Consider the following 24,690-nt stretch of genomic DNA (forward strand, 5'->3'; position numbering starts at 1 on the left):
TTTATTTATTTTTTCAGGTGTTGTAAAAGGAATTGAGTTCTTCATTTGATTCACAGCTTAGTAGTTGTTTGCGTACAGCAGTGCTACTGATTTGTGTACAATGATATTGTATCCTGAAGCTTTACTAAATTTATTTATCAGATCTAGGAGATTTTTGGATGAGTCTTCGGGGTTTTCTAGGTACAAAATCATCTTATCAGGGAACATTTACAGTTTGATTTCCTCTTTATCAATTTGGATACCCTTTATTTCTTTCTCTTGTCTGATTGCTGTGACTAGTACTTCCAGTACTATATTGAATAGAAGTGGTAAAAGTTGGTATACTTTTCTTGTTTCAGTTCTCTGGGGGAATGCTTTCAACTTTTTCCCGCACAGTATGATGTTGGCTGTGGGTTTGTCACAGATGATTTTTGTTATTTTGGGGTATGTTCCTTCTATGCCTATTTTGCTGGGGGCTTTAATCATAAAGGGATGCTGGATTTTTTCAAATGCTTTTTTTTTTTACATTTATTGAGATTATCACATTATTTTTTAAAAATTCTGTTTATATGATGTATCACATTTATTGACTTATGTATGCTAAACCATTCGTGCATCTCTAGTATAAAACCCACTTGATCATGATGTATTATCTTTTTGATATGCTGTTGGAATAAGTTAGCTAGTATTTTATTGAGGATTTTTGCATCAGAGATTGCTCATCAGAGATATTGATCTGTAGTTTTTGTTTGTTTGTTTGTTTTGTTGTTGTTATGTTCTTTCCTGGTTTTGATATTAGGATGATACTGGCTTCATTGAATGATTTATGGAGAATTATCTCTTCATCTATTTTTTGAGAGCTTTTTGGTAGCACTGGTACCAATTCTTCTTTAAATGTCTGATGTAATTCAGCTGTGAATTCATCTGGTCCTGCACTTTTTTTAGTTAGTGTTTCAGTCTTGCTATTTGTTATTGGTCTGTTAGACTTTGTATTTCTTCTTGATTTAATCTACAAGGATTGAATATTTCCAGGAATTTATCTAGCTCCTCTAGATTTTCTAGTTTCTGTGTGTATAAGTGTTTGTAGTAACCTTGAATGATCTTCTGTATTTCTGTGGTGTTGGTTGTAATAACTCCCATTTTGTTTCTAATTAAGCTTTTATTGATTTTCTCTCTTCCTTTCTTGGTTAATCTCACTAATGGTCTATAAATTTTGTTTAACTTTTCAAATAACCAGCTTTTTGTTTCATTTATCAGTTGCATTGTTTTGTTTCAATTTTATTTAGTTCTCTGATCTTTGTCATTTTTTTCTGCTTGGTTTGGGTTTTGTTTGTTATTTTTCTCTAGTTCCTTGAGGTGTGACATTAGATTGTCTATTTTTGCTCTTTCAGACTTTTTGATGTAGGCATTTAATGCTATGAACGTTTCTCTTAGCACTGCTTTTGCTGTATCCCAGAAGTTTGGATAAGTTGCATCACTATTATCACTTAGTTCAAAGATTTTTTAAATTTCCATCTTGATTTCATTGTTAAAGCAAACATCATTCAAGAGCAGAGTGTTCAGTTTGTATACGTTTGTATAGTTTTGACTGTTCCATTTGGAATTAATTTCCAGTTTTATTCCACTGTGGTCTGAGAGAATAATTGATATTATTTCAATGTTCTTCAATTTATTGAGACTCATTTTGTGGCCTATTATGAAACAGAAATTAAAAGAAATTAAAGACTGTGTAAGCAAAAACTTAGTTGTATGTAAAAAAAAAAACAATTCCCTTGAGGAAGAGAAAGGGCTGGAGTCCTTTAAAATTAACTGCCTGTTTTTCTCTCTGTGACTAGTGAGTCTTATCTCTCCCTTTCCCAGGCATTGTGAAGACTCTGTTTCTCTAGCTGTGCAGCTGCAAGGTCACTAGACAGATAATCTCAAGTCGTAAAACATGTTGTTCCTTAAAAGTAAGAAATAATGTAATGCATGTCTTAATTGAATAACTGTCTTTGTTTCTCACTTCTGTAATACACTTCCCCCTGCACAGATCTCCCCCCACCACACGAAATGCTTAAAAGGTAGCTTGACTCTTTGTTCAGGGCTCAGTCCTTTGGATATTAATGCGACTGGGTCAGTGCACCTGAATAATTAAATAATTCCTCTTCAACCCCTCAGTCTCTCTGATTCCTTAATTATCCTGCAGCAATTATATAGTCTGTTTTGGAGAACGGTTCGTGTGCTAATGAAAAGAATGTAAATTCTGCAGTTGTTGCATAGAATGTTCTGTAAATACATTTTAAGTCCATTTGTTCTAGGGTATAGTTTAAGTCCATTGTTTCTTCTTGACTTTCTGTCTTGATGATCTGTCTAGTACTATCTGTGGAGTATTGAAGTCCCCCACTATTATTGTGTTGCCATCTATCTATTTTATTATGTCGAGTAGTAATTGTTTTATAAATTTGGGAGCTCCGAGTGTTAGGTGCATACATATTTAGCATTGTAATATTTTCTTGTTGGACTAATGCTTTTATAATTATATAATATCCTTCTTTGTCTTCTTTTACTGTTGTTGCTTTAAGTCTGATTGAGATCAGACTGGCATCTCATTTCATCTATAGGAATGTTGATGTTCCACATAGAGAGGAATTGTGACACTGCCTCTCATGCAGGCCTGAATCTAAGATGCGCTCCTCCTGTGGGGCTGAACTCACCTTGAATTTTTTCAGAAAGGTTGTCTACAGGTGCCTCCATGCTGCATTTCTGAGGGGAAAGCCCAAGCTCTGTCTGTGGCGGAGTGGAGGGGGGACCAACGATCCTTTCTCCAAGGCTCTTCATGATCAAAGAGGCTGCCTCCCTGTTGGTGTACAGGTGCAGACTTTTCCTACTACAGCCAGCATGTAATTGTGTCTCTGCTATGAGAAACCACTCACCAGTGAAAAAATCTGAAACTCAAAACCTACTATTTTTCTTTTTTCTAGAAAAAAGAATCTAGCCTGCTGTAGTGCTAGATCCCTTGCTGTAGTCCTCTTCCCCTTCCCCTTCCCCTAGGGATGAGGCTTCCTGAGAGCCAGACTGCAGTGGTTGTTATTGCTCTTCTGGTTCTAGCCACCCAGCAGGGCTACCAGGCTCTGGGCTGGTTTTGGAGAATGTCTGCAAAGAGTTCAGTGATGTGATCAGTCTTCAGGTCTCCCAGTCATCAATAACAGCACCTGCTCTGGTAGTGATGACGGGAGTGATGGAGACTGTGAGAATCCTCGGTTTTAGATAGGTTTAGTGTGCTGGCTTTCTCAAATGCTGGTTATGCTAGCAGTTAAATTGTCACATGGGCAGACTCTGGACCTCTGGTTAGCCAGGATGTTGCAGGCAGTGATATTAACTGTTGTTTTCTCCTCCCTGGGAGCAGTGCTATTCTGTCAGGGGTTGCTGTAATGGCCTGAGTTGGCTGGCCTCCCAACAGGAGGTGGCACTTTTAAAAGAGCACCAGCTACAGTAGTAGAAGGGGGAATATAATCTTGCGCTACATTGGCAAGGAAGAGTACTCGGGTTTCTCGAATGATGGGTGGGGCCATAAAGCTCCTAAGAGTGTGTGTCTTTTGTGTTTAGCTACAGGGCAGCAGAGAAATATTATCAGATGGGGGTTAGGAAGGTCTGGGCTCACACTCTCCTTGGACGGGGTTTGCTATAGCCACTGTTCGGGATGGAAGGTGGTCCTTAGGGCATTGGGGTTGTTTTCTATATGGGATTACGGCTGCCTCTGCTGTGCAGTATAGTTCACCAGGGAAGCAGGGGATAGCTGGTAACAAAAGGCCTCACCCAACTCCCATGCGGTCGGTGAGGCTGGTCTTGTTCCTGCAGTGCCCTGCTAACAGCACCAATTTTAGGTACAGGCAGCTTGTGCACAGAACTCATACCTGTGCCAGGCCATTAGCCTTCCCACTGAGAGAGCAAGCATATCTTTCAGGCCACACCCTTTCCCATCTGCCCACAATGGTGGTGGCTTCTGCACTTATATCTGCAGCAGTTCCTGTTCACCCCCTAGATTCTGCCAAGGAACTTTGTGTCCAGTTGAAATTAACACAAAATTCAGATGGAAACTTCTTTCATTCTGTTACCCCCTCCCTAATTCCACTGGCTTCCTTCCCCAAGCTTCTTTATGAGAATATAATTATGAATGGTTTCCTTGGGCTCCAGCTGGAGATTGGGAGTGCCTACAAGGCTCTTCCTGCCGCTGCTCTTCCTTTTTTTTTTGTTTGTTTTCTTTTGAGATGGAGTTTTGCTCTGTCACCCAGGCTGGAGTGCAATGGCACAATCTCCACTCACTGCAGCCTCTGCCTCCTGGGTTCGAGCAATTCTCCTGCCTCAGCTTCCCAAGTAGCTGGGATTATATGTATCCACCACCACAACCTGCTAATTTTGTATTTTTAATAGAGACGGGGTTTCACCATGTTGGTCAGGCTGGTCTCGAACTCCTGACCTCAGGTGATCTGCCGGCCTCAGCCACCCAAACTGCTGGGATTATAAGCGTGAGCAACCGGGCCCTGCCAGCTTTTACTTTTGCATTTTGCACAGCTCCCTAAATCCAGTCTACTTCTAGGTAAGGTTAGATTCTTCGTCCATGATCTGGATTTTCAGATTTCCTAGTGGGCATGTGTGTTTGGAGGCAGGATTTCCTCCTCTCACCCTTTGGGTATTCAGAGCTTTTTGTCTGTCTCATGGAGTTTGCACCAGTATGTCACTACTTTCATAGGATCCGTGAACTTTTTTGGTTTTCCTGGTGTGTTCCTGTGATGGTTCTTGAAAAAGAAGTTCACAGTGTGAGTCAGAAACATTTATTATATCATATTTTTTGAAGAACAGGATCCAGACAGGGCTCACATTTTGTCTTTATGTGAACGTTTCTCAGGAGGCTGGGGCTATGGTCTCAACTGAAGCTTGACTGGTGCAGCATCTGCTTCTGCACTTATGCATGAGTTATTGGCAGGATTCGATATGGACTGATTGTCTCAGGCTAGAGCTTCTGTTGATTCTTTGTCATTAGGGCCTTTCCATTTAGCAGCTCCTAATAGCTCGACTTGCTTCCCTAGGACACAGATTTTTCTTCACTGAAGCATTTATCAAACCAATGCAATGAGATCTGAATATCCAGCTGTGACTTTGAGAACTGACTAACACTGGTGAGTGTAGGCTTCCTCAGGAAAAACCATTAGCTATAGGGTGCTATGCTTAGCGTCCTTCCATTGGTCTGCCCGGCTGTCAGCTTGTCAAGAGTCTCCTTGGTTTTTAAGTGTTCCTTTTCCCTTATGTTTGATGTCTACACATTTTCTGGAGTATTCTCTTTCAGACATGATGGTTCAGCTTCGTTGTGAAAAACGAAAACCTCTATGTGGTGGTGCAAGGGTGCAAACTGGATGGGTGCAGTGGTTCTAACAGCAGTGAGGATGTAGCTGTGTCAACTTTGCACAGCTATGTCAGCTGATACTGGCATTGATGAAGACTGCAGGCATCCTCAGTTGCCAGTACTGTCCATGGTGGCAGCAAGGGTTGTTGTGGTCTTTGGTGGCAATGCCATTTATGTTCTTCCTGATTTCTGTTTCTCTCTCCTGGGAAGTTTTGGCTGAGGGGATTCCTTTTAACACTGGGTCTGGCTTATGAGCCCGCTCATCATGATGGTTTCACTGGGGTCTGTTGAGTGGTACTATGGAACAGCTGTGGAGCTGATGTCTGAAGCATGAACCTGTTTGAAGGAACTACAGTTCTGTGATTTGAGGTGGTAATGGCACTGTTGCCCATGTTGGTGGCACCCCAGTGCCATACTGCTAAAAGTATGTGAGTCCTGGATGCTTATGTAGTAGCCAGGAAAGCTAAGAGTGAGAATGCAGGTGTACACAGAGTTAGAACAGCTCTAGTGTCAGAACAGAGCCTAACTCTCTGTGGTGACTGAGCTGGTGTCCAGGTTGCAAGCCGCTCTGTCACTATGTTGGTAACAGCTTGCAAAGCATTAAGAAGACAGCAAGCCAAAAATGGGAGCACAGAAAATTGGCTCTGGGGGCTGGAAGCAGCCTGGTTTTCTATGGGCTGAGCCAGTACTAGATTTCAGGAATACACAGCAACGTCTGGCTTTGGGATATGGAGTGTAAACCAGTTGACTATGCTGATGCCATTAGTGTCTGAAATATGATAGAGCCCAGTGCAGCTAGAGAGCCTGGATATGGGCTGCAGGCACTTGTGGGTCAGCCACAACTCCAGGACTGAGGCACATGCAGGGTTGAGAAAGGTGGAAACTATTTTCCCAAAGCAACTGAACAATGGATGCTTTTTGAGCTGAGGAGAAGTGTACAACCATATCTCCTCTGGTGTTCCATGTTGGGAATGGCTGTTGGTTACTTCAGTGTAAAGAGATGCTAGTATCCTCTGTGGAGAAGGCTGCTGGGGACCATGGTGTTTCCCCACAGTGTGGCTGACACCAATATCCTCCATCTTTCCTCTCTGTTCCTAGCCATCTCTTCACATCTCAGGTATGTTGATCTAGCTGGAGATCCTTTCTAATTGGATATTCTTCATTTTATTTGCTCCAGTGTGTTGCTGCAGATTCTTTAATGGTCCCTCCGGCCCTCTCTGGGCTAATTTGAATTTGAACGGTGATCTATATTAGTTGTTTTTACCGGGGGATGAAGGTGTGTGTCTTCTCTGCCATCTTGGTAATGTCACACTATTAAAATAACATTAATATGTGTTTGTTAATAAAACTTCCCTAGCTAACTTAAATATATTAATTTCCAAACACTTCCCAAAATTGTGTTTATCCTTCTTTTCTCTTTAGAGTGTGCTACTCAAATGCCCATCCTTCTCTCAGAGATGTTCGTTTCTTAATATATAGAGTGCTGATGAAAGTGTAGAATAATACTGAACCAAGTTAAATATTGGGCAATATCATTTATACAACCTAGTACATACACAGATTATATGTTCTCTTCTATTCACCCAATATTCTAATGATTAAATGCCAATTATAGAGTGGTAAAGGAGGTATTATAAAAATATTGAATAAAGATAAAAAATAAATTGGTAAATCAATTTGATGAAGGAAAATAATGAGAGCTGTAACACTGGTGCACAGGCTGGGTGAAAATCACTTTTTTCCCCCATCCCCCTTTATTGAACTTATCATAAATTTGGGTTTCAGGAGTTTTACTATTAGATTAATGCAAAAATAATTGCCATTTGTGCAATTACTTTTAATAGAAACAAGAAGAGAATCAAACTGAAAAGGCTGAAGTTATTGAGGACTGTGTGTTTGAACCATTGACTTTAAGGACACCTTTGATTATGAAGAACTAGATGAGTAAGCGAGAATTAAGTCCCAGGGAGAGAAATAAGTTAGTGAGAGACTTATAATTTGTTCTAGGCTTGGCATAAGGAAGTAAAAAGGGTCTTCAAGTTCCTTTTAAGGACACCAATATACGTATATAAGACTTACTTGTTTACTAATTAAACACATACCAATATTTACTGTTTACCGTATAAACAACATTTTGCTTGAGTATTTAGGAGACAGATATGTCTAAAATGACACACAGCTTAAAGATTTATACACAGAGGAAGCAAGACTGCAACTGATTCCAAACCAAGAGAGTTTTTTTTTTTTTTTTATGGTAAATTACATAAAAGTCCAACAGCGCTTTTGACCTCATTTACATTTGATGATGGTAAAAAGCGAGAGTAATATTTTTACACTTAAAAAACTACACAGTGATACATATTAGTATAGTATAGCATCTTTTCATTCACTTTGTACATTCTCTTCTATAATCCAAACACAAGTTATATCTATTTGTGTAAGAATGGGCTATTTTCCAGAATGATCTGCTCCTGTGCAAGGTGAACTAAAAGCTTAAAAAACATTGTTTAAATTTAGTTACAGTGACTATACGTTGATTTTCCTGAGTGGAAAACCAGGTGTCATGAAATAAAAGATATTTCTGTGGCCAGGCGCGGTGGCTCAAGCCTGTAATCCCAGCACTCTGGGAGGCCGAGGAGGGCGGATCACGAGGTCAGGAGGTCGAGACCATCCTAGCTAACACGGTGAAACCCCGTCTCTACTAAAAATACAAAAAAAAAAAAAAAAAAAAAAAAAAAGCCGGGCATGGCAGCAGGCGCCTGTAGTCCCAGCTACTCGGGAGGCTGAGGCAGGAGAATGGCGTGAACTCTGGAGGAGGAGCTTGCAGTGAGCCGAGATCGGGCCACTGCACTCCAGCCTGGGCGACAGAGCGAGACTCCGCCTCAAAAAAAAAAAGAAAGATATTTCTGTGATTCCAAGGAGGCAAACATGAACCTACAGCACATTTTTTTAAACTTATATTTTGAGTTCAGGGGTACATGTGCAGGTTTGTTATATAGGTAATCCCATGTCATGGGGTTTGTTGTACAGATTATTTCATCATCCAGATATTAAGCCTAGTACTGATTACTGATTTTTTTTCCTGATTCTCTCCCTCTTCCCACCCTGCACCCTCCACTATGCCCCAGTATCTGTTGTTCCCCTCTATGTGTTCATGTGTTCTCATCATTTAGCTCTCACTTATAAGTGAGAACATGTGGTATTTGGTTTTCTGTTTCTGTGTTCATTTGCTAAAAATAACGGCCACCAGATCCATGCATGTTCCTGCAAGCAACATGATCTTATTCTAATTAATGGCTGCACAATATTCCATGGTGTATATGTACAACATATTCTTTATCCAGTCTACCATCAATGGACATTTAGGTTGATTCTATGTCGTCGCTATTGTGACTAGTGCAGCAAAGAACATATACATGCATGTTTATGATAGAATGATTTATATTCCCTTGGGATTGCTAGGTAAAATTATAGTTTTCTTTTTAGCTCTTTGAATAATTGCCACACTGCTTTTCACAATGGTCTAACTAATTTACACTCCGACCAACAGTGTATAAGCATTTCTTTTTCTCCACAACCTCACCACCATCTGTTAATTTTTGACTTTTTAGTAATAGCCATTCTGACTGGTGTAAGGTGGCTTCTCGTTGTGGTATTGATTTGTATTTCTATATTAATCAATGATGTGGAGCTTCTCTTCATACACTTTTTGACTGTATGTATGCTTTCTTTTGAAAAGTGTCTGTTCATGTCCTTTGCCCACTTTTTAATGAAGTATTTTTTCTTGAAAATTTGTTTTAATTCCTTATATATGCTAGATATTAGGCCTTTGTCAGATGCACAGTTTGTGAAAATTTTCTCCCATTCTGGAGATTATCTGTTTACTCTATTGATCATTTGTTTTGCTGTGCAGAGCTCTTTTGTTTAATTAGATCCTATTTGCCAGTTTTTGCTTCTGTAACAATTGCTATTGGTGTCTTACACATAAATTTTTTGCCCTTTCCTATGTACAGAATGGTATTGCCTAGGTTGTCTTCCAGGGTTTTTATAGTATTGGGTTTTGCATTTAAGTCTTGAATCCATCTTTAGTTGATCTTTGTATATAGTATAAGAGAGGGGTCCAGTTTCAGTCTTCTGCATACGACTAGGCAGTTTTACCAGCACCATTTATTGAATAGGAACTCCTTTCCTCATTGCCTAATTTTGTCAGCTTTGTCAAAGATCAGATGGTTGTGGCTGTGTGGCCTTATTTCTGGGCTCTATATTCTGTTCCATTAGTCTATGTGTCTGTTTTTGTACCAGTACCATGCTGCTTTGTTTACTGCAGTCCTGTAGTAAAGTTTGAAGTTGGGTAGTATGATTCCTCCAGCTTTGTTCTTTTTGCCTAGGATTGCCTTGGCTAGTCAGGCTCTTTGGTTCCATGTGAATTTTAAAATAGATTTGCCTAGTTCTGTGAGGAACATCATTGGTAATTTGATAGAAATAGCATTGATTCTATATATGGTTTGGGGCAGCATGGCCATTCTAATAATGTTGATTCCTTCTATCAATGAACATGGAATGCTTTTTTCCATTTGTATGTGTCATCTCTGATTTCTTTGAGCAGTGTTTTGTAGTTCTTATTGTAGAGATCTTGCACCTCCTTGGTTATTTGTATACCTAGGTATTTTATTCTTTTTTGAGGCTATTGTGTATGGGATTACATTCCTGACATGGCTCTCAGCTTGAATTTGTGGTGTATAGAAATGCTAGTAGTTTTTGTATGTTGATTTTGTATCCTGAGAATTTGCTGAAGTTGTTTTTTCAGCTGAAGGAGCTTTTAGGGTAAGACTATGGGGTTTTCTAGATACAGAATTATTTTTTTAATGTATTTCTCTTGCTTGGTTGCTGTGGCCAGGACTTCCAATAGTACATTGAATAGGAGTAGTGTGAGAGGATGTCCTTGTGCTGGTTTTTAAGTTTGATGTCGGCTGTGTGTCTGTCATGAATGGCTCTTATTATTTTCAGGTATGTTCCTTCTTTTACCTAGTTTATTGAGAGTTTTTAACATGAATGGGTGTTAAATTTTATCTAAAGCCTTTTCTGCCTCTATTGAGATAATCATGTGGATATTGTCTTCAGTTCTGTTTCTGTAATGAGTCACATTTAATGATTTGCATATGTTAAATGAACTTTGTATCCTAAGGACAAAGCCTACTTGACTGTGGTAGATTAGCTTTTTGGTGTGCTATTAGATTTGGTTTGCTAGTATTTTATTGAGAATTTTTGCATTGATGTTTATCAATGATATTGGCCTGAAGTTTTCTTTTTTGCTGTATCTCTGCCAGGTTATGTATCAGAATAATGTTGGCCTCATAGAATGAGTTAGAGATGAGTATCTCCTCCTCAATTTTTTTTGGAATAGTTTCAGTAGAAATGGTATTAGCTCTTCTTTGTATATCTGGAAAATTTAGGCTATGAATCTGCCTTGTCCTTGGCTTTTTTTGGTTGGTATACGATTTATTACTGACTCAATTTCAGAGCTTGCTATTGGTCTGTCCAGGGATTCAATTTATTTCTGGTTCAGTCTTGGGAGGATGTATGTGTCCAGGAATTTGTTCATTTCTTCCAGATTTTCCAGTTTATGTGCATATAGGTGCTCATAATATTCTATGATCCTTGTTTGAATTTCTGTGGGGTCAGTGGTAATATCCCCTTTGTTGTTTCTAATGTGATTATTTGCATCTTCCCGCTTTTCCTCTTATTACTCTAGCTAGCAATCTATCTGTATTATTAAGTTTTTCAAAAAGAAAACTCTTGGATCTATTGATTGTTTGAATGACTTTTCATGTCTCAATCTCTTTAAGTTCAGCTCTGACTTTGGTGATTTCTTGTCTTCTGTTAGCTTTGGGGTTGGTTTGCTCTTGGTTCTCTAGTTCTTATAGTTGTGATGTTAGGTTGTTTTTATTTTATTTTATTTATTTTTTTTTTTTTTTTTGAGACGGAGTCTCACTGTGTCTCCCAGGCTGGAGTGCAGTGGCGCGATCTCGGCTCACTGCAAGCTCCGCCCCCCGGGTTCACGCCATTCTCCCGCCTCAGCCTCCCAAGAAGCTGGGACTACAGGCGCCCGCTACCGCGCCCGGCTAGTTTTTTGTATTTTTAGTAGAGACGGGGTTTCACCATGTTAGCCAGGATAGTCTCGATCTCCTGACCTTGTGATCCACCCGCCTCGGCCTCCCAAAGTGCTGGGATTACAGGCTTGAGCCACCGCGCCCGGCCTATTTTATTTTATTTTATTTTTGAGACAGAGTATCACTCTGTTACCCAGGCTGGAGTATAGTGGCACAGTCTTAGCTCACTGCAACCTCTGTCTCCTGGGTTAAAGCTGTTCTCCTGCCTCGGCTTCCTGAGTGACTAGGATTACAGGTGCATACCACCATGCCTGGCTGTATTTTTGTATTTTTAGTAGAGATGGGATTTCACCATGTTGGTCAGGCTGGTCTCGAACTCCTGACCTCAAGCGATCCACCCACTTCGGCCTCCCAAAGTGCTGTTATTACAGGCATGAGCCATGACGCCTGACTGTTAGATTGTTAAATTGAGATCTTTTTAAGTTTTGATGTTGGCATTTAGTGCTATAAACTTGTTGCCCAGCCTGGGCAACAAGAGTGAAACCACATCTCAAAAAAAGAAAATAAATAAATAATATATTTTCATTACTTCATATGCTATGCAACTATATTTACAATGTGTACATTTCCCAAACCTTTGAAGTTATACTTTGCTTGAACATTAATTTGGCCCACACATCAAATTATACTTCAGAAAATCAAATTATACTTCAATCAAGAGATTGAAATTATAGTTCAATCTCTGCTAGAACTGAAAGTCAGAATTTTTATATTTGGCTCCTCCTAACAAAGTCTACTGAGAATTTATAAATTGCTCATTTACTGTGTGCCCTTGACAGTTTTCTATCTATCTTTTTTTTTTTTTTGTGATGGAGTCTCACTTTGTCACCCAGGCTGGAGTGTCATGGCATGATCTTGGCTCACTGCAACCTCCATCTCCCGGGTTCAAGCAATTCTCCTGCCTCAGCCTCCCAAGTAGCTGGGACTACAGGCACATGCCACCATGCCTGGCTAATTTTTTGCATTTTAGTAGAGATGGGGTTTCACCATGTTGCCCAACTGATCTCGAACTCCTGAGCTCAGGCAATCCACCCGCCTTGACCTCTCAAAATGCTGGGATTACAGGCGTAAGCCCCCACGCCCTGCTGACAATTTCCTACATATGTTGATATCTCATATGTCTTTCTGTCTTGTGTTCTGTGTACTTTCCTTTTGATTTATTTTACTTTTTTGTCTCCTTCAGATATCAGGGCTAAACCACATAAACAAGATATGTGTAATTTGTAGAATAAAGAATAAGAATTATGCTGCTTCTAATTAAGATATTTAATTTTGAAGATTCTTTGTCTTTTAAAAATTGGTTCTAACATAATCTAAGAGCATTAAATGAATAATATTGTTTCTAATTCCTAGAAATACATTACAAAAAAAATGAGCTAAGGAGTCTCAAGAATAAGCTTAATATTCAGAAACATTAAGATTATTTCTAGAATAATACTAAGGAAAATTTCCTGATATTCAAATGACATAAAATGTGTTTGGTGAATGAAAACACTTTCTTTTCCTTTCTCTCACCCTTGTCTCTCTCTCCATGCTGTGTTTATACTAAGTTCGAGAATAGAAATATGAGCTGTAGCTTGCAACCTACATATAGCTGTCAATGCCGACACTTTCTTTGAACCGGTCTTTATACAAAAAAAGTAGAAGTGTACAATGTAGTTGAAAATTTTAAACATGATTTTATTATTATAATGTCGTAGAATAATTAGTTTCAGTTTACCTTTAAGCATATGCCATTTAGATCATTGACTCAATTAATCCATGAAGGAGAACTTTTTTATTTGTGCTATTTAAGGCTTATTTCCTAACTGCAGGTTTCGGCCTACTTTTTTACATGTATTTTAATTTTCTAAAACCAATACTTGTTCATTGTTTTTCAAAACTAACACAGAAAATTGCTCTGCATTTTGATTGTGGTACAAGATGGTTTAGTTGACTGCCTTCATTTCTAGGCTATTTTTATCATCTAAGGTTCAGCTCCCAACTCCTGGACTGTGTGTTTTAACTCCGGGGAACTGGTATCAGATCTCAACTTTGTTCTTTGGCTCTATTTACTATCTTGTCAGAATATACCCTCTGAATCAAAGCTATAAAGCTACCATAAGTTTTTACTTTATTAATATATTGAAAATGAAAGTATAAAATTTATGTTAAGAAAATAAGAACTTTATAGTCATAATTGGAGATTTTTTAGAAAATGATAGAATGAACAGACAAAAATAATCAAGGCAATAGAAGTGAATAACATAGGTAATCAGATTAATTTGATAAAGATCAATTACTTTGAACACATTACAAAGTGCACGTTATGTTCTGTCATGCAGAGAACATTCATAAAATGTAACCATGTTCAAAGACACATAGGAAACTAGAAATAAAATAAAAAGAAGAGAAAAGAAGAGGGTAAATAAACTGTTCAGTGTAAAATTGAAAACAAATAATAAAAAAACCACACACTGACATATAATGCCTGAATTAAAAAAGAAATAAAAATTTTAAATGCAAATAGTTTAGAAACAAATTTTAGTGAAGATATTATATATCACAATGTATGGAATAAATTTTTAGTCTTGAACCAATACATTAGAGAAGAAGAAGAAATAAAAATGGATGAACTAAGCATTCAAGTCAACAATTCTTAAAAAGAATTACAAAAAAAACTCTGACAAAGCTAAAGAAACACATTAATAAAGAATAAGTTGGCTGGACATGGTTGCGCATGTGTGTAATCCCAGACCTTTGGGATGCTGAGGCAGGCAGGATCACCTGAGGCCAGGAGTTCGAGACCACACTGGCTTACATGACGAAACCCCATCTCTACTAAAAATACAAAAATTAGCCAGACGTGGTGGTGTAAGCCTGTAATCCCAGCTACTCAGGAGACTGAGGCAGGAGAATCGCTTAAACCTGGGAGTCGAAGGTGGTGCTTCACTCTACCTTGGACCACAGAGTGAGACTCCATTAAAAAAAAAAAAAAAAAAAAAAAAAAAAGAAGAAGAAAAAGAATAAAGCATGAATGAAAAAAGTCAAAGTGTACAAAGTGGTTAAATCTTTTTAGCATGATTTTATTATTTTAATGTTATAAAATAATTAGTTTCAATTTACTTTTAAGCCTATGCAATTTGTAGACCACTGCCTTGATTGATCCATAATCATATCAAGGCTTGAATAGTTCCTTAGTGAGCATTGCTCCACCCCTGGAGAACTTCCATGGGAAAGAGAAACAAAAAGTAAAATTATCAATAAAATCAAAAACCATTTCTTTCATAAAACATTACACTGTTGTCATGTCTGATCGAAGCAAAGAAGATTAAAAAAACACAAATAAGTAACTTATTGTGGAAGTTATCAAAATAAGGAAGTGATCAAAATAAAAAATAATGTAAAATTATTAAAGAATAATATATACATCTTTAAACCAACATATTTAAAACTAAATAGATTTGTGGATATAGCGATGGAGACATAGTTATGTAGGTAACAGTATAAAAAGGCCTGGAAGTCTTGTATACCAAAATGTTAACAGTGATTATTTGAAGTAAGGGCAATGGGTGTTGGAGGGGAGATTAAACACTAATCTCAGTTCTTCTATGATACCGAGAAAAAAAGGTATATGAACGTATAGTCATATATTGCTTATGAACGTTTTTTTATTAAAATAACAAAGACAAATGATATTATGTTGCTTTGTAGGCAATATTTCTCAGATGTTGCTGGTACTTAAGAAAACAAAATTGCTTCCAGTTTCAGTCCAGCATATAAGGTGTCTAGAAATCACCACTTCCACTCTCAAATTAAGTAAAACATTGAACAAACTGAAAATCAACAATTTTTCTAGATTCATCAGGGAATTGAGGTCACAGGGCAAACTACTCTGCTCCCAAAACTGGAAACACAGACAAGCAGGTAAAAAGAATCACAACTTACTGAAGCTGAAGCTGAGGAGAGGAAACATTATCCTCTCCTAACCTTACTTTTTGTGTTTTTTCTCATCTTTATTTGGATCAGACATGACAAGAGTTAATAGTTTAATGTTTTATAAAAGAAATAGCTTTTGATTTTATTGATAATATTTACTTTTTCTTTGTCTTCCCCATGGAAATTCGCCAGGGGTGTAACAACGCTCACAATGTATACAAACCAGTACAAGGATAGGAAGACTTAAACCTTACTTGAATGAGCGCTGAATGCTTAGTGCGAACAAGTCTGAGAGTTAAAATTTCCAGAAAGGGTCCAACACTTGTGTAAGTTTTACCTCCTGTAGCCCTACCAGGTTCTCACAGTGCAAATTAGAGAAAAACCCTCTCCTCTCCTGCTTCACACCAGAAAAGAAGGAAGTGTATTCATTATGAAATAATGCCCAAAGCACTATGTTCTTACAAGGTATTCCCTCAAAGGAAACTATTTTACAAGAGTCCAATCTGCTGGAGTTTTACCGGCGCCTAAGTAATCCAGGGGAAGGAAAATACCCATTTTCTAATCAGTACAGGCTTCAATATAGAGAAAGGGAGCTATCTAAATGTAGCCCCCTCTAGAAACCTTCTGGTCTAATCTAATGGGGGTAGAGGGAATGACTTAGCACATGTTCATTAAAAGGTTTAGACCTAATCATAGAACAATAAAATGCTCCCCCTCCCCTGACACCTTACTACCACATCAATATAACTCCTGAATAATACCAGTAGCACACAACTGAAAGAACTGCACAATTCACACATTAAGAACCACGTTTTTCACACATTATTGAAGAGGCATAGCTAACATCAGAACCAGATTCAAATATGGCAGAGATGTTGGAATTATTAGACCAGAAACGTAAAAGAAGTGTGATTAATATGCTAAGAGCTTTAATGGAAAAGCAGAAAAAAAAATCAAGAATAGATGGTTAATGCAAGCATTACTTTAAAAACTATTTTTTTTTAAATCAAAAGATAATGTTAAAAATAAAAAACAATGTTAGAGAAATAAATAAATAGTGCTTTCTAATTTATTTATTTATTTATATTTTAAGACTGGCTCTCTCTATGTTGTCCATGTTAGAGTTCAGTGGTGTGATCATGTCTCACTGTAGCTTCAAACTCCTGGGCTCAAGCAACCATCGTGCCTTAGCCTCCTGAGTAAGTAGGACTACAGGCACATGCAATTATGACTGGCTAATCTAAAATGTTTTTGTTATAGAGATGGAGTCTCACTCTGTTGCCCAGGCTGCTCTTGGACTCCTGGACTCAAGAGATCTCCTGCCTTGGCCTCCCAAAGTTTTGAGATTACAGGCATGAGCCATCATGCCTGGACAAGAATGTTTTTGATAAACTCATCAATAGACTGGACAGGGCCAAGCAAAAAAAATAATGAGTTTGAAAAAATGTAAATAAAAACATACAAAAATGAAATGCAAAGAGGAAAAATAATAACAAAAAAACTCACAGCATACTACCCAGGAACTGAGACAATTATAAAAGCTATAATATAAGTGTAATGAGAAAACCAGAAAGAGAGAAGTGGGTGAGGGAAGAAGAAAGATGAAGAGAGAGGAAAAAATAAGAAGAAATAGTTAGAGTAATAATGACTGATAATTCTGCATAGTTAATGATAGATTAAAAAATTAACACAGAAACAGGAAACTCAGAGAACACCATGCAAGATAAATTCCAAAAACATCAACTTCTGGGTATACTATATTGAAAGTACACTAAATCAAAGACAAGGAGAAAGTCTTGAAAAAAAGCAACAAGGCCTGGGGCATACCTTCTTTAGAGAATTACCACAGACTTATTTTTACAAAACATGAGAACAAGAAAAGTACAGCAAGAAATATTTAAAGTGTTGAAAACATTCTCAGCAACTTAGAATTCTGAATACAGTGAAATTTATTTTTCAAAATTGAAGGAAAAGTATAATTTCTCAGACAAAAATAAATGAAGGATTTTGTCACAGTAGACTTGTCTTGCAAGTAGTGTGAAAATGAGTTATTGAGGAAGAAAATAACATCAGTTAAAAACCCAGATATGTAAAAAAGGAACAGCATTAGAAAAGAAATAAATGAAGGTAAAAGTAAATATTTTACTTCCCTATTCTTAATTGATTTAACAGATAAAAATGTGATCAAATAGTGATAGCAACAAGTTATCCAGGGAGTATAACGTAGATAAGTAAACAAATGACAGAAATGATGTAAATGATTGGCGAGAGAAATTAGAAATACTCTGCTATTATGCTTGCATTACCCATGAAGTGGTATAGTATTATTTGCAAGAGGACTTTGATTAGATGTGAATGCATATTGCAAACTCAGAACAACAAAAATTACTTTTTTAAAAATATAATTCATATGCTAAGAGGGGAGGGAGATGGACTGAAAAATTCTCAATTAAAACCAGGGAAGGAAAATAGCTATTTTGAGGAAACAAAAAGAAATTTAAGATAATACAGAGAAATAATTCAGAATACTCTCAGATAAATTTAAAAATACACAGTCAGAAAACACAGCAACAAAATAAGGAAGCATTCCTACACTATCTAGAAAATAGCCTCAATAAAGCAAATTTAAGAGTTATTGCCCTTAAAGAGGAGGTAGAGAAAGAGATAGGTATAGAAACTGTATTCAAAGGGATAATAACACAGAACTTCCAAAACCTAGAGAAAGGTATCAATATTTAAATACAAGAAGGTTATAGAACACCAAGCAGATTTAACCCAAAAAAAGGCTATCTCAAGGCATTTAATAATCAAACTACCAAAGGTCAAGGATAAAAAAGGAATCCTAAAAGCAGCTAGGGAAAAAAAAAAAGCAAACAAACAACACATACGATAAAGCTTTAATACATCTGGCAGCAGACTTTTTAGTGGAAACCTTACAGGACAGGAGAGTGGCATGACATATTTAAAGTGCTAAAGGAAAAATCTTTTACCCTAGAATAGTATATCTGGTGAAAATACACTTAAAACGGGAAAGAGAAATAAAGAATTTCCCAAACAAAAGCTGAAGGATTTCATCAACACCAGACCTGTTGTACAAGAAATGTGAAAGGAAGTGCTCCAATCAGAAAGAAGAGGACATTGATGAGTAATAAGTAATCACCTGAAGGTACAAAACTCACTAGTAATAGTAAGTACACAGAAAAATGCAAAATATTCTAACACTATAACTGTGGTGTGTAAGCTACTCTTATCCTAAATACAAAGACTAACTAAACGGTGAACAAATCAAAACTAATGACTACAAAATCTTTTCGAGAAATAGTCAATACAATAAGATAGAAATAGAAACAACAAAAAGATACAAGGTGGGAAAACAAACTTCAGAAATACAGCTTTTAGTATTTTTCTTTCTGCTTGTTTGGTTATGCAAAGGCTGTTAGTGGTAAGATTAAAATGCAGGGTTATAAAATAATATTTGCAAGTAGTATGGCAAACTCAAACCAAAAAAAAAAAAAAAATGCAATGAGGACACAAAAAATAAAAAGCAAGAAACTAAAACATATCACCAGAGAAAATCAACTCCACTGAAAGGAAGACAGAAAGGAATAAAAGAAGAAAGAAATGACAACAAAACAACCAGAAAACACATAACAAATAAGCTCTGACTTACTAATAACATTGAATGTAAATGGACTAAATTGTCAAATCAAAAAACATAGACTGGTTGAATGCATGAAGAAACAAGACCCAATAATCTGTTTCCCACAAGAAACACACTTCACCTATAAAGACACACATATACTATTATAAAATAGAGTTATGGAAAAGGATATTCCATGCCAATGGAAACCAAAGAAGAGTATGAGTTGCTATCCTTACAACAGACAAAATGTAATTCAAGACAAAAACTATAAGAAGAGACAAAGAAGGTCACTTCAGTAAGAAGATATAACAAATTTAAATATATATGCACTCAACACTGGAACACCCAGATATATAAAACAAATATTGTTAGAGCTAAAGAGAGAGATGGATCCCAATACAATGACAACTGGAGACTTCAACACTTCACTCTTAGCATTGGGAAGATCTTCCAGATGGAAAATCAACAAAGAGAAATCCACACTATAGGCCAAATAGATCCAATAGATATTTATAGAGCATTTCATCCAGCATCTTCAAAATCAGCATTATTTTCCTCAGCACAAGGATCATTACCAGGGACAGACCATATGTTTTAAAAAAAGTCTTAAAATATTTTTAAAAATTGAAATATTATCAAGCATCTGCACTGGCCACAATGGAATATAACTAAAAATTAATAACATGAAGAATTTTGGAAAGTATACAAATACGTAAAAATTAAACAATATGCTCCTGAGCGATCAGTGGATCAATGGAGAAATTCAGAAAAAAAAAAAATTAAAACTTTCTTTAAGCAAAAGGTAATGACAAAACACATACCAAAACCTATGTAATACGACTAAAGAACTACTAAGAAGGAAGTTTACAGCTCTAAGTGCCTACATCAAAAAAGAGGAAATACTTCAAATAAACAATCTAATGATGTGTCTTGAAGAGCTGGAAAAGCAAAGGCAAATCAAACCCAAAATTATTAGAATGAAATAAATAAACATCAGAGCAGAAGTAAATGAAATTGAAGTGAAGAAAACAACACAAAATGTCAATGAAATTAATTTTTTTATTTTGAAAATTTAAATAGTAATCGACAAACCTTTAGTCAGACTAACTCAGAAAAAAAGATCCAAGTAAATAAAATCAGAGATGAAAAAGAAGATATTACAACTGATACGGCAGAAATTTAGAGAATCATTAGTGGCTACTACAAGCAATGTATGCCAATAAATTGAAAACTTCAGAATAATTGGGCAAATTCCTAGATGCATAGACCTATAAAGATTGAATCAGAAAGAAACCCAAAATCTGAATACACAAACAACAAGTAATGTCTTTGAACCCATAGTAAAATGTCTCCCAGAAAAAAAAAAAAAAAAAAAAAAGAAGCCCAGGACCTGATGGCTTCACTGCTCAATTGTACTAAATATTTAAAGAATAGCTAATACCAATTATATCCAAACACTTCAGAAAAATAGAGTAGGAGGGAATACTTCTAAACTCATTCTATGAAACCATTATTGCCCTGATACCAAAATCAGACAAAGACACATCAAAAACAAAACAAAACAAAACCTGTAAGTCAAAATCTCTGATGAATATTGATGCAAAAATCCTAAACAAAATACTAGCAAATGGAAGTCAACAATACTTTAGAAAGATCATGCATCACAATCAAGTGGGATTTATCTATGGGATAAAAGGATCATTCAAGATATGCAAATGAATCAATGCAATGCATCATATCAACAGAGTGAAAAATAAAACCACATGATATTTCAATTGATGCTGAAAAAGCATTTGAGAAAATTCAACATCCTTTTGTGAGGAAAATCCTCAATAACTGTATATAAATGGAACATACCTCGACATAATAAAATCCATTGTATTAGTCCATTCTCACACTGCTATAAAGAAATACTCGAGACTTGGTAATTTATTTAAGAAAATAAAAGAGGTTTAATTGATTCACAGTTCTGTATGGCCGGAGAGGCCTCTGGAAACTTACAATAATGGCAGAAGGCGAAGCAGAAGCAGGCAGCTTCTTTACAAGGAGGCAGAAGAGAGAGTAAATGTGAGCAGGGGAAATGCCAGAGGCTTATAAAACAATCAGCTCTCATAAGAACTCACTCACTAGAATGAGAACAGCGTGTGGGAAACGGCCCTCATGACCCAGTCACTTTCCACTGGGTTCCTCCCAATGACACGTGGGGAATACGGGAATTATGGGGATTACAATTCAAGATGAGATTTGGGTGGGGACACAGTGAAACCACATCAGCCATATAGGGCAGACCCACAGCTAGTATCATACTAAATAGAGAAAAAAATGAAAGCCTTTCCTCTAAGATTTGGCACATAACAGGGATACCTACTGTCACCACTGTTATTCAACATAGTACTGGAAGTCACAGCTAGAACAATTAGACAAGAGAAACATGTAAGGTGCATCCAAATTGGAATGGAAAAAGTCCATTTATCCCCTTCCTTGCAGATGATATGATCTTCTATTTAGAAAAACCTAAAGACTCCACAAAAACTATTTTTCAGTAAATTTTCAGGAAACAAAATCAACACACAAAAATCAGTAGCATTTCTTTATATTTATTTATTTATTAATTTTAGAGTTTTATTTTATTTTATTTTATTTTTTCATTTTTATTATACTTTAAGTTCTACAGTACATGTGCACAATGTGCAGGTTTGTTACATATGTATACATGTGCCATGTTGGTGTGCTGCACCCATTAACTCATCATTTACATTAGGTATATCTCCTAATGCTGTCCCTCCCCCCTCCTCCCACCCCACGACAGGCCCCCATGTGTAATGTTCCCTTTCCTGTGTCCAAGTGTTCTCATTGTTCAATTCTCACCTATGAGTGAGAACGTGCGGCATTTGGTTTTCTGTTCTTGTGATAGTTTGCTGAGAATGATGGCTTCCAGCAGCATCCATGTCCCTACAAAGGATATGAACTCATCCTTTTTTATGGCTGCATAGTATTCCATGGTGTATATGTGCCACATTTTCTTAATCCAGTCTGTCATTGATGGACATTTGGGTCGGTTCCAAGTCTTTGCTATTGTGAATAGTGCCACAATAAATATACATGTGCATGTGTCTTTATAGCAGCATGAAAAATCAGTAGCATTTCTATATGCCAACAGTAAACAATCTGAAAAAGAAATGTAAAACAATAATCCCATTTACAATAGCCAGACTTTAAGTTAAATACCTGGGAATTAACTAAAGAAGTGAAAGATCTCTATAATAAAAACTACAAAACACTCATAAAAGAAATTGAAGAGGACACCAAGAAATGGACCATGTTCATAGATTGGAAGAATCAATGATGTCAAAATATCTGCACAACCCAAAGCAATCTAAAAACTCAATGCAATATTTATTCAAATACTAATGACCTGATTCACAGATAAAAGGAAAAACAATCCTCAAATTTATATGGATCCACAAAAAACCCAGAATCACCAAAGTTATCTTAAGGATAAAGAACAAAACTGGAGGAATCACATTACCTGACTTCAAATTATACTACAGAGCTATAGTAACCAAAACAGCATAGAACTGGCATAGAAACAGATAAATAGACCAATGGAACAGTATGGAGAATCCAGAAACAAATCCACAAAGCTATAGCAAACACATTTTCGACAATGGTGTCAAGAGCATACACTGGGGAAAAGACTATCTCTCAGTAAATGGTGCTGGAAAAATCAAATATCCATATGCACAATAATGAAACTAGACCTGTATCTCTTGTCAAATACAAGAAATCAAGTCAAAACATATGAAAGACTTAAATCTAAGACCTCAAACTACGAAACCACTACAAGAAAACTTTAGGGAAAACCTATGGGACATTGTTCTGGCCCAAAATTTCTTAAACAATTCTTCACAAGCACAGGCAAACAAAGCAAAAAATGGACAAATGGGATCACATCAAGATAAAAAGCTTCTGCACAGTAAAGGATACAATCAACAAAGTGAAGAGACAACCCACAGAATAGGAGAAAATATTTGGCAAAGGATTAATCCCAGAATTTATAAGAAATTCTAACAACTCTATATGAAAAATATTGATCAAAGATGGGCAAAATATTTAAATAGTCACTTCTTAAAAGAGTCTTCTCAAATGGCATATGGACATATGAATAGATGCTCAACATTAATCATCAAAGAAATGCAAATCAAAACTTCAATGAGATATTATCTCACCCCAGTTAAAATGCCTTATATCTAAAAGACAGCCAGTAACAAATGCTAGTAACGATGTGCAGAATAGGGAACATTTGCAGGCTGTTGGCGGGAATATAATTTTTTTTTTTACCAAAATTGTTAAATAAGCACTCAGCCTCTGAAACTTAGAATCAGTTCATAACACAACTCGTTTCACTGAAATACACGTATACATTTTGTCAGTATTTTAATTAAAACTCTACATAACTCTACATTTCTCTGTTTTCTTGGGCTTTAATTTGAGTTTCTTTCAATGGACTAATGGTGTTGTATGCTATTAATATCCCAGAAAAAATATTTATTCTTCCTAGTCCTTTTTCCCGTTACCCCTTTTAGTTGATGCCAGACTGCCGGGAGTGGCGATTTATTATTATTTGGGGGCATTATTATTGATGCCCCAAAATATGACCTAGGATTTCTGGAGAGGAGAAGCATGTCTCCAAGGAAGTATAATCCAATAAGAATAAAAAGTTATATGAGGCTTAGGATCCACTCGCGTAAATTTTGGTAGGGTGTTAATATAGATGCTGATATGAAGTCATCCCTCAAAACAACCTTTCTTCAGACCTTTGGTGAATCATATGACTTTGGCACTTGACACAATTCTATTACGTTGGTCACTTTTGCCTCCAAACTTCTGTGTTACCCTTAGAAAATTCGTCTTCTCCCAAGAGGCTTCTGAGGCTGGACTGAATAAATTAAAAGACCAAAGATTAAACACAATAATACATTCACTTAGCAAATAATTATTGGTTGTCTACTTATACCAAACATTGTAGTAAGCACTGGGGAACCATCAGTAAAGAATGCAGACATATCCTATGCCTTTATGAGATTATGTCCTGGTGGAGAAGGATAGAAAATAAATAAGTATTTTTAAATATAATTACAGGTTATAGTAAGTACTCCTCTTTTTTTTCAACCGTGAAGAGAGCAAAGAGGATGTTGTTATAGAAAATAATAGATAGGGGTTACTTTAGAAGAGATGGTTAGGAAAGCCTTACAGAAGAGCTGAGATTTAAGCTGAGACCCAAGAGTCCTAAAAGACACATTTAGGCCATGAGAGACACCTGCAGAAGGAAAAAAAGAAACATAATATAAAAGTCCCTAAGCAGAAGTGAGTCTGATGTGCTCAAAGAACGGAAAGAAAGCTAGAGCATAGGGAACAAAAGATGGCGTCGTATGAAACGAGACTGGGAAATAAACAGGAGCCACGCCAAACAGGGCTTTGTAGATCAGAGAGAGAAGTTTGGATGATTGTATTTTAATTGCAATGGAACAACAGTTTTTAGATAAAGAAATGACCTGATCTTATTTACACTTGAAAATAGATCTCTCTGCTATTTGGAG

The sequence above is a fragment of the Theropithecus gelada genome, chromosome X (genome assembly GCF_003255815.1).
Source record: "Theropithecus gelada isolate Dixy chromosome X, Tgel_1.0, whole genome shotgun sequence".
NCBI classification, from domain to species: Eukaryota; Metazoa; Chordata; class Mammalia; order Primates; family Cercopithecidae; genus Theropithecus; species Theropithecus gelada.